Source organism: Erpetoichthys calabaricus, chromosome 2 (assembly GCF_900747795.2).
Source record: "Erpetoichthys calabaricus chromosome 2, fErpCal1.3, whole genome shotgun sequence".
NCBI classification, from domain to species: domain Eukaryota; kingdom Metazoa; phylum Chordata; class Cladistia; order Polypteriformes; family Polypteridae; genus Erpetoichthys; species Erpetoichthys calabaricus.
Window position 1 is genome coordinate 2,170,154 of NC_041395.2, and position 11,034 is coordinate 2,181,187.

An 11,034-nucleotide genomic window follows, 5' to 3' on the forward strand; every position below is an offset into this window, starting at 1 on the left:
CCCTAACCCTAACCCTAACCCTAACCCTAACCCCTAACCCTAACCCTAACCCTAACCCTAACCCTAACCCTAACCCTAACCCTAACCCTAACCCTAAGAGACATAGGACATGCAGGGGGAGGATTTTAAATATTTTATAAATATGGGCACATAAAAAATAAATATATTTTGAATATTATGGAATATATACTTGTAACTATAGAAAGAAAAATTTAAAAATAACACACAATATAGATGCAAGGCACCAAAAAAAAGTTCAAGGAAACTACAATGCAAGTCAATAGGAAAGTAGTCCCATTGACTTATATGGAACCTATATATTTGATCTTATTAAGAGCAATTTGAAGACATTAGAACGGGATTTTTTATAATAATATTAAAGAACTTAACCTAAAGAAAGATTGTCACTTTTTATTTTTTAGAAATAATATAGGATTATGGTGCAAGGAAAATAAAACGAGTATTTAAAGAGACAGTACCGATTTTCCAAAGATGATACCTAATTTACTATAAGAACAAATTGACACGTCTTTTTTGCTTTTCAGATGAAATTATGGAATGAATTAAAGGAAATGGAATGAAAGAAAGATTAATAAAGAGGTTATTGATAATCGATTATTACAGATAGATAGTATCAAATATGTATAATACAGATAGGGAGTGTGTAGGTATAACTGTGAGCCAATGAGATGCGGACAACCCCGGGAGGACCAACATTCCCAGGAGGCCACACAAAGAGAGTGTGAAGACGACTTATCGAATAGCCACAGGGCGACTGTTGAAGAGAAGAAAAATTAAAGCAACAAGAAAGTTTTTCCTATTAATATAGAAATTTAAACATAACGTTGACAAGTAATTTTGAGATAGAGAAATAAATGTAAGTACAATTCAGAATATATTGTAAATGATGTATAAAGAAATCTATGTAATATATTAAGTTATGTAAATAGGTGGATTGGTATAAAACATTGAAAGAAAATAATTTGGAGATGAGTAGAAGTGGGAGGGAAAGTGACGACTCGGTGAGGGAGGGTGCCACTACCTCGGGTTGAAAAATAAAAACGCCGAGGGATAATATTACAGTGTGAATGTCACACTATAAACAAAAATAAAAATTAAAAAACCTAACCTTGCCAGGTCCCACGGGTCGCTCACCCCCCTCCCCCTCTTCTTTTTTCTTTCCTACAGAAAAATTTCGATAAACTACTTCTACAAACTGGGTCCTTACACAGACGTTCAATCTTCAATCTTTTAGTTAATTTTAATTTTAAGTCACCACTGAAGAAGCTGAGTGAAGCGAAACGTCTGGTGCGTTTTTCAATACGTATTATTTTTCTATCTTTTATTTTATAGTTTTTTTCCTACTTATACTTAATAATCTCAAAAGTTTGAACTAAGTGTTTGACCCTGGTGTTGTACAATAAAGGAACCAATAAGAATATTTCTGTTAAAAAAAAAAAAAAACACTGAATTGACTTTAAATTATACGGAATATTAAAAGTAAAATAAGTTTTTTTTTGATCGACATATGCAAACTAGTCTGAAGGTCCAACGACAAAAAAATAAAAAAAATTTTTTTGGGGGGACAAAAAAAGGTTTTGATGAAGAAGCTGGGTGTAAGGGAGCACCTTCAGTTAATTCTAATTGAATAAACTAAAGATTAATAGCTTAACAAAAGAACAAGAAACGGATAAATATCTGGAAAGGTATTGTATCTTATCAACTTAAAGAAATATTCTTGAATGTACTGTAACATAAGTGATTGTAAATAGCTGTAAAAAATATATGTACAATAAGTTAACGATAATATAATTAAAGGCAAAAAAACTGCCTTAAAGAAGGAGTTAATGAGAACAACATATATGTTATTGTTTCTGAATCAAGAACATTTTTAAAAGAAAAAAATAATAAAAAAAAGAAAAAAGAAATAATACTGATTATTCTTTATTGATTTTTCGGGACCATATATAACTATGGCAAACTTTTGGACTTGGGGAGATGAAAGAAGAGAGGAGGAAGAAACTAACCCACAGAGATGGAGGAGGAACCCTAAAGGTAATAGAGTGGACACAGGGTATTTTGACAATACTAGACATTATCAAAGTGATGGGTATGGACAAAATAGACAATATGAAACTACTTATTATGGAAACAGAATTACAAATACTATACAAGAGAACAAGAGGATTATTACAGACAAGCACCACAGAGACAATATGAGAGATATAGAGATTACCCAGAGAGAGAAGAAGAACAATATGATAGTTATAAAACTTATCCAGAAGGGGAAGAAGAAAATTATGAGGAAGACAGAGATTACTATAACTATAACAGATTTAATCCAGAGTACAACAGACAAACTAGAAAGTTCTATGGTAATTTTGGGAACTCTTTTAATAGAAATAGAAGCTTTAGAGAACAACAATCAGACAAACACTTCTACTTAAACAGACCAATGCAGGAAACACAGAATCGTTTCAATAATTACACAGAACAAAGAGGTTACAGATCATATACTCTGTACACCTCTAAAGTTAGAATATTCTTTAAATGGGCCCAAGTCAAACGTCATAAGAATATCATTGTTGACGCTATTAATGGGAAGATTCCATGGGCTATTGCACAACAAACGAGAATCTTACAGGAATATATTAGACCAGCCTTTATAACCGGAAAGACCAAAGAACTGATTGAGGCTAATGCTAGAAATTGGGAAGCCACTAGCATACAGATTTTGCACGAACATTATATAGAGGTTTTAAAAGAGCTGGAAAGGGAAATAATTAAAATACTTACCATAGATAGACAGTGGTATGAATATTGGCAGACAGCAATGAGCTGGTTTAAAAGAAGATTTGAGAAAGACCATACAATCTGGTTAGATACACTTACGAATGAATTGGAGAGATTAAACAATGATTGACGGAGATGAATTTAAATAAACAAAAAGAGATACAAACACAGAAAATAATAGAAGAAGTTCAAGAAAATCTTCAAAGAAAAGATAGAAATCTAATGGACAATACTAAAGAACAAAACATAGAGGAGATAATAAAAGAAATGAGACACAAAGTTCATGAAGGACTAAAAGACTTTACATTAAAAATAAAAAGAAAAGAAAGAGATGAAAATAGAGACAAAATAAAAGATGGAAAGGCAGATAAAACCAAAAATAAAGAACATATTAAAGCACTTACCTGGGCTCAGGTAGTCTCAGGAAGATCACCTGAAACAGTACAAGCTATGGAACAAACTGTCAGGGAAGACTGGCAGGCCTTTACTCGGTCACCCTCACCTAAACAAGTAGAAATAAAGAATATAGAACAGGTAGAACTTTTACCTAATAAGACTACAAAAGTAGACTTACATCGTAAATATAGCAGAGCTCACCTAAAGACACAGTGCAGGCCATGATATTGGCAGGCCAATTTGATGATCTTAGTTTCTATACACCTTCTGAACCATACAATTCCTCACCAGATACTTTTATACCTGAGGAAGGTCAGATATCACAGATGAACTTAAGTGACTATTTTACTCAATTAGAGAACTCAGGAAAAGAAAAAACAAAACAGACAGAACCACAGTTGAAACAAAAAGTTGAAACTGTTTCAGATATTATTATTAACACAAGTTCAGATGAAGAAAGTCTAAGAACAGGCACAAAACACAAAAGAGAACAGAAATATTATAAAATGTTTACACCTAAAGTGAGAGAAACAAGAACAATTACAGAAGTTACATTGATGAAAGATCAGAATGAGGTAAATACTCAAACAATCCAAACATTCAGCACAACAGAAATTGACAAAACCAGACAAACAGGAAAGTACAATAATGAAAAGTAAACAAAACAAATCAGATTTCTCCTACTGAAAAGAAAGACAAAGAAAACAGGAAAGAACTTTTTGTAGTGCCAGATTTCTCTCTTGAGGTAGAGACAATCAGCACAGAACCAAATATAATCATAGAACAAAATGGAGTTATCAGAGAACATAATAAAGAAAGATCAACTACACAGACAGAAAAAGAGGTACAAGATATTACTAAAGAAGGAGATATCTTGGAAATGAACAAAAGAGATAGTCAGACACTATCTCACATTCCTACAAGTGGAATTCAATATCCCAGAAATCATGGGATTTCAAAACACAAGCACATTGAATGGAACATTAGTGTCAAGAAAACAAACATAGTAATGGGAGACTCTAATATTAGAATGGTAGGGGGCTATCAGTGTAAGAATCTACAACTTGATAGCTACCCTGGAGCTAAGGTAAACCACCTTACCTCCATCCTTAAAAGACAAAAATCAAAACTCCACAGTTAAAAATGTAATCCTTTCTGTGGGAATTAATAATAAGGACTTTATACACACTAATACTTTACAGAAACAAATACAAACTCTCAGAGCTACGGCACAAAAGACATTTCCAAAAGCTGACATATATTTTCAGGAGATTAATTTCTCCTCTGGCTTAACAGAATTACAGAAAGAGAATTTACAACAATTAAATGAATACATTATCAGAAACACTACATACATCAATAAGTTGATGGATTCTGAATTCAAAGTAAAAAAGACAATATCCACTGGACTAGAGAGACTGCTCGCAACTTTTTTACAAAAGTGGATTCAAGCTTTAAACTGACAGAAAGGACAATAACCTCTATATTTAAATCCATCTCATTTAAAAAATAATGTCCTCAATTTATCTAAATACACAGAACTTAATGAAAAACAATACAGAATATTAAATAAAGGACTTACTTTTATACCTACCCCTCTACAAGATAAAAATACAGTTAAAATAGAGAAAGAAACTATAAAAAAAAGATCTGGAAGAATTTTACAGAAGGATTAAATTGATAGATCATTTTGAAGGAGACATATGTATGGACAGAAACAGATTACCCTTTATTGAAAAATCAGGATGGATACCACCGAATAAAAAAATTTCAGAGGAAACCAAGGAATTTATCTCAAACTGTAAAAAAACAAGTTGAGAAAATACTTACCTTGAACTTAAAAGATACACCTAATATAACCAAAACAGAATTAAAAGCAGTATCACAACTTAAAAGAACAAAAAATGTAATCATTAAACCTGCAGATAAGGGCAGCGCTATAGTGATTCAAGATATTGAAGACTATACTAAGGAAGCATTAAAACAATTACATAATAAAGATTATTATGTACCATTAAAGATTCTATATATTTAGAAACCCAAAAGATTTGCCATAAGGTAATTGAAGACATGAAACAGACAGGTATCATCAGTAAGAAGCAAAGTCTTTTTTTAAAGAGCCAGTGATCCCTAGAAATAGATATTTCTACATTTTACCTAAGATTCACAAAAACCCAGAAGAGTGGACAGTTCCGTATAAAATACCCCCAGGCAGACCCATTGTATCCGATTGTGGCTCGGAAACTTATAATATTGCTACATTTATAGATTTTTATTTGACACCTATTTCTAAAAAACACCCTTCATATATAAAAGACACATATGATTTTTTGAGCAAAATCCAACAACTCACAATCTCAGAAGAAACTATACTTTTTACAATGGACGTTGAAAGCCTTTATACAAATATTGATATCCAACATGGGATACAGGTAGTTGATTATTGGCTAAAAAAATTCAAAGACCGGAAAAGGACCAGATGAGTATATATTAAAACTATTAAGAATATCCCTGACTAGGAATGATTTTTTATTTGATGAAGAATGTTTTCTTCAGATTAAGGGCACTGCCATGGGAAAAAGGTTTGCACCTGCGTATGCCAACCTTTACTTGGCAAAATGGGAAGAAGAATTAGAACAGATAGTTGAATCTAAACCTCTTCTTTATTTTAGATTTCTGGATGACATTTTTGGATTATGGAACCATAATATGGAAAGTTTCTTAGAATATACTCAGATCCTAAATAACCATTGGTCTAATATTAAATTGAAATTTACAACAAACCAACAAAAAATTAATTTTTTAGATGTAGAAATATTCAAGGAACAGAATAAACTCTTGACAAAAGTATATTTTAAAGATACAGACACCCACTCATTGTTACATGTAAATAGCTTTCACCCGAAACATACACAAAGAGGAGTGATTAAGTCACAACTGTTAAGATTCCACAGAATTTGCTCCCTGGAGAAAGATTTTTCAGTGGCTGTAAAGACCCTTTTCAAAGCCTTAAAATTCAGAGGCTATACAAGGACTTTTTTAAGAGGAAGTCTTAGAAAATTCTTACAAAACCAAAAAACAGTAGAAAGTAATCAAGTACAACTGAACATGGGTAATAGATCAGAGCAGAATGTAGGATCTAAAGAAAGAATAATACCTGTGATATGTGTATATAATAATAGAACCATGCAAGTCAATAGATGGATTAAAGAGAACTTTATTAAATTGCAAACAAAAAATGAAAACTACAGAAACATAACATTAGTAGCAGCTTACAAGAGGAATAGAAATTTAAAAGATTTACTGGTTCATGCCAAAATATCAAATAGAAAAAATAACAAAGAAAAATCAATGGATAAGGAAATATTGGTTTAAGAAGAATTGGCTGAAAGCTAAAAGAAATATCAGGATACTCCCCAGAAGACAACATAATTTTTTTACAAACTAGTAACTGTGTATATGCAATTGTTTGCCTACATTGCTCAAAAGGTGTATGTAGGCGAAACATCCAAATCTTTGAAAATCAGACTATCACAACACCTTACTAATATAAATACGCAGAAAATAGATACTCCTCTAGTGAAACATTTTGGAGAAAGAGGCAGTAAAGAATTAAGGATCAGAGTAATTGACCACCACAAAGACTGGACTAATAGACAGAGAAAAATGATAGAAGCACAGTGGATTGAGGAATTAGGATGTACATTTCCTAAAGGTTTTAACTAAACATAGAGCAGCTCATGTTGATAGAGGATACTACCCAGGGAGCTTGTGTCTGGGGGAGTCTCAATTTTTTTAAAAGGGACAATCCTGACAATATGAGCCCCTAGGTAAAGTATTTGACCCTCATTATTTAAAACAATATTTGGACGTTTTAAGAACCTTGATAAAGAAATAAACTGAAATTTTACTTGATGATATTTTTCTATATAGGCCCCCCCTCCCTTTTGTTTAGCCCCAATTATAATAACTATCCTTTCTTAAACTCAAAATTTAAAGTCCCCCCCTCCCCTATACTTAATCTAAACCCGCCCCTATAACTAAAATTAATAAAATGTCCCCCTAAAAGCCTAAACTTAAGTTCCCCCCCCCCCCCCATGCCTAAATTTAAGGTCCCCCCTTCCACACGCCTAATCTTAAGTTTTTTCCCCCCCCATGCCTAAACTTAAGGTCCCCCCTTCCACACGCCTAATCTTAAGAATTTCCCCCCCATGCCTAAACTTAAGGTCCCTCTTTCCACATGCCTAATTTTAAGATTTTTTCCCCCCCATGCCTAAACTTAAGGTCCCCCCTTCTACACGCCTAATCTTAAGAATTCTTTCCCCCCCCCCCCCCCCCCCAAACATGCCTAAACTTAAGGTCCCCCCTTACACATGCCTAATCTTAAGATATTTTTCCCCCATGCCTAAACTTAAGGTCCCCCCTTCCACCTGCCTAATCTTAAGAAATTTCCCCCCCATGCCTAAACTTAAGGTCCCCCCTTCCACATGCCTAATCTTAAGAATTTTTCCCCCCCATGCCTAAACTTAAGGTCCCCCCTTCCACATGCCTAATCTTAAGTATTCCCCCCCCCCCCCATGCCTAAACTTAAGGTCCCCCCTTTTACACGCCTAATCTTAAAATCCCCCTCCCATGCCTAAAATTAATTTTTTAATAATATAATCCCCCTAGAATTATAATTCCCTCTCAAACATTAAACTTAATAACCTTGGGGCTGAACCTAAGGATCCCTTTTATCCCCATAACTTATTTAAATAACCCTAATTGAATTGGTAATCCCCACTGAACATGAATATATAACCCTAATATGTGTAACCCTAATCCTATTAAACCCTTGTGATATATAACCCTAACATGTGTAACCCTAATCCTATTAAACCCTTGTGATATATAACCCTAACAGGTATATGGACCTAAGAGACATAGGACATGCAGGGGGAGGATTTTAAATATTTTATAAATATGGGCACATAAAAAATAAATATATTTTGAATATTATGGAATATATACTTGTAACTATAGAAAGAAAAATTTAAAAATAACACACAATATAGATGCAAGGCACCAAAAAAAAGTTCAAGGAAACTACAATGCAAGTCAATAGGAAAGTAGTCCCATTGACTTATATGGAACCTATATATTTGATCTTATTAAGAGCAATTTGAAGACATTAGAACGGGATTTTTTATAATAATATTAAAGAACTTAACCTAAAGAAAGATTGTCACTTTTTATTTTTTAGAAATAATATAGGATTATGGTGCAAGAAAATAAACGAGTATTTAAAGAGACAGTACCGATTTTCCAAAGATGATACCTAATTTACTATAAGAACAAATTGACACGTCTTTTTTGCTTTTCAGATGAAATTATGGAATGAATTAAAGGAAATGGAATGAAAGAAAGATTAATAAAGAGGTTATTGATAATCGATTATTACAGATAGATAGTATCAAATATGTATAATACAGATAGGGAGTGTGTAGGTATAACTGTGAGCCAATGAGATGCGGACAACCCCGGGAGGACCAACATTCCCAGGAGGCCACACAAAGAGAGTGTGAAGACGACTTATCGAATAGCCACAGGGCGACTGTTGAAGAGAAGAAAAATTAAAGCAACAAGAAAGTTTTTTCCTATTAATATAGAAATTAAACATAACGTTGACAAGTAATTTTGAGATAGAGAAATAAATGTAAGTACAATTCAGAATATATTGTAAATGATGTATAAAGAAATCTATGTAATATATTAGTTATGTAAATAGGTGGATTGTATAAAACATTGAAAGAAAATAATTTGGAATGAGTAGAAGTGGGAGGGAAAGTGACGACTCGGTGAGGAGGGTGCCACTACCTCGGGTTGAAAAATAAAAACCCGAGGGATAATATACAGTGTGAATGTCACACTATAAACAAAAATAAAAATTAAAAACCCTAACCCTAACCCTAACCCTAACCCTAACCCTAACCCTAACCCTAACCCTAATCTTAAGTTTTTTCCCCCCCATGCCTAAACTTAAGGTCCCCCCTTCCACACGCCTAATCTTAAGAATTTCCCCCCCATGCCTAAACTTAAGGTCCCTCTTTCCACATGCCTAATTTTAAGATTTTTTCCCCCCCATGCCTAAACTTAAGGTCCCCCCTTCTACACGCCTAATCTTAAGAATTCTTTCCCCCCCCCCCCCCCCCCCCAAACATGCCTAAACTTAAGGTCCCCCCTTACACATGCCTAATCTTAAGATATTTTTCCCCCATGCCTAAACTTAAGGTCCCCCCCTTCCACATGCCTAATCTTAAGAAATTTCCCCCCCATGCCTAAACTTAAGGTCCCCCCTTACACATGCCTAATCTTAAGATATTTTTCCCCCATGCCTAAACTTAAGGTCCCCCCTTCCACATGCCTAATCTTAAGTATTCCCCCCCCCCCCCATGCCTAAACTTAAGGTCCCCCCCTTTTACACGCCTAATCTTAAAATCCCCCTCCCATGCCTAAAATTAATTTTTTAATAATATAATCCCCCTAGAATTATAATTCCCTCTCAAACATTAAACTTAATAACCTTGGGGCTGAACCTAAGGATCCCTTTTATCCCCATAACTTATTTAAATAACCCTAATTGAATTGGTAATCCCCACTGAACATGAATATATAACCCTAATATGTGTAACCCTAATCCTATTAAACCCTTGTGATATATAACCCTAACATGTGTAACCCTAATCCTATTAAACCCTTGTGATATATAACCCTAACAGGTATATGGACCTAAGAGACATAGGACATGCAGGGGGAGGATTTTAAATATTTTATAAATATGGGCACATAAAAAATAAATATATTTTGAATATTATGGAATATATACTTGTAACTATAGAAAGAAAAATTTAAAAATAACACACAATATAGATGCAAGGCACCAAAAAAAAGTTCAAGGAAACTACAATGCAAGTCAATAGGAAAGTAGTCCCATTGACTTATATGGAACCTATATATTTGATCTTATTAAGAGCAATTTGAAGATATTAGAACGGGATTTTTTATAATAATATTAAAGAACTTAACCTAAAGAAAGATTGTCACTTTTTATTTTTTAGAAATAATATAGGATTATGGTGCAAGAAAATAAAACGAGTATTTAAAGAGACAGTACCGATTTTCCAAAGATGATACCTAATTTACTATAAGAACAAATTGACACGTCTTTTTTGCTTTTCAGATGAAATTATGGAATGAATTAAAGGAAATGGAATGAAAGAAAGATTAATAAAGAGGTTATTGATAATCGATTATTACAGATAGATAGTATCAAATATGTATAATACAGATAGGGAGTGTGTAGGTATAACTGTGAGCCAATGAGATGCGGACAACCCCGGGAGGACCAACATTCCCAGGAGGCCACACAAAGAGAGTGTGAAGACGACTTATCGAATAGCCAAAGGGCGACTGTTGAAGAGAAGAAAAATTAAAGCAACAAGAAAGTTTTTTCCTATTAATATAGAAATTAAACATAACGTTGACAAGTAATTTTGAGATAGAGAAATAAATGTGAGTACAATTCAGACTATATTGTAAATTATGTTTAAAGAAATCTGTATAATATATTAGATATGTAAATAGGTGGATTGTATAAAACATTGAAAGAAAATAATTTGGAATGAGTAGAAGTGGGAGGGAAAGTGACGACTCGGTGAGGAGGGTGCCACTACCTCGGGTTGAAAAATAAAAACCCGAGGGATAATATAAAGTGTGGAACGTCACACTATAAACAAAAATAAAAATTAAAAAACCTAACCTTGCCAGGTCCCACGGGTCGCTCACCCCCTCCCCCTCTTCTTTTTT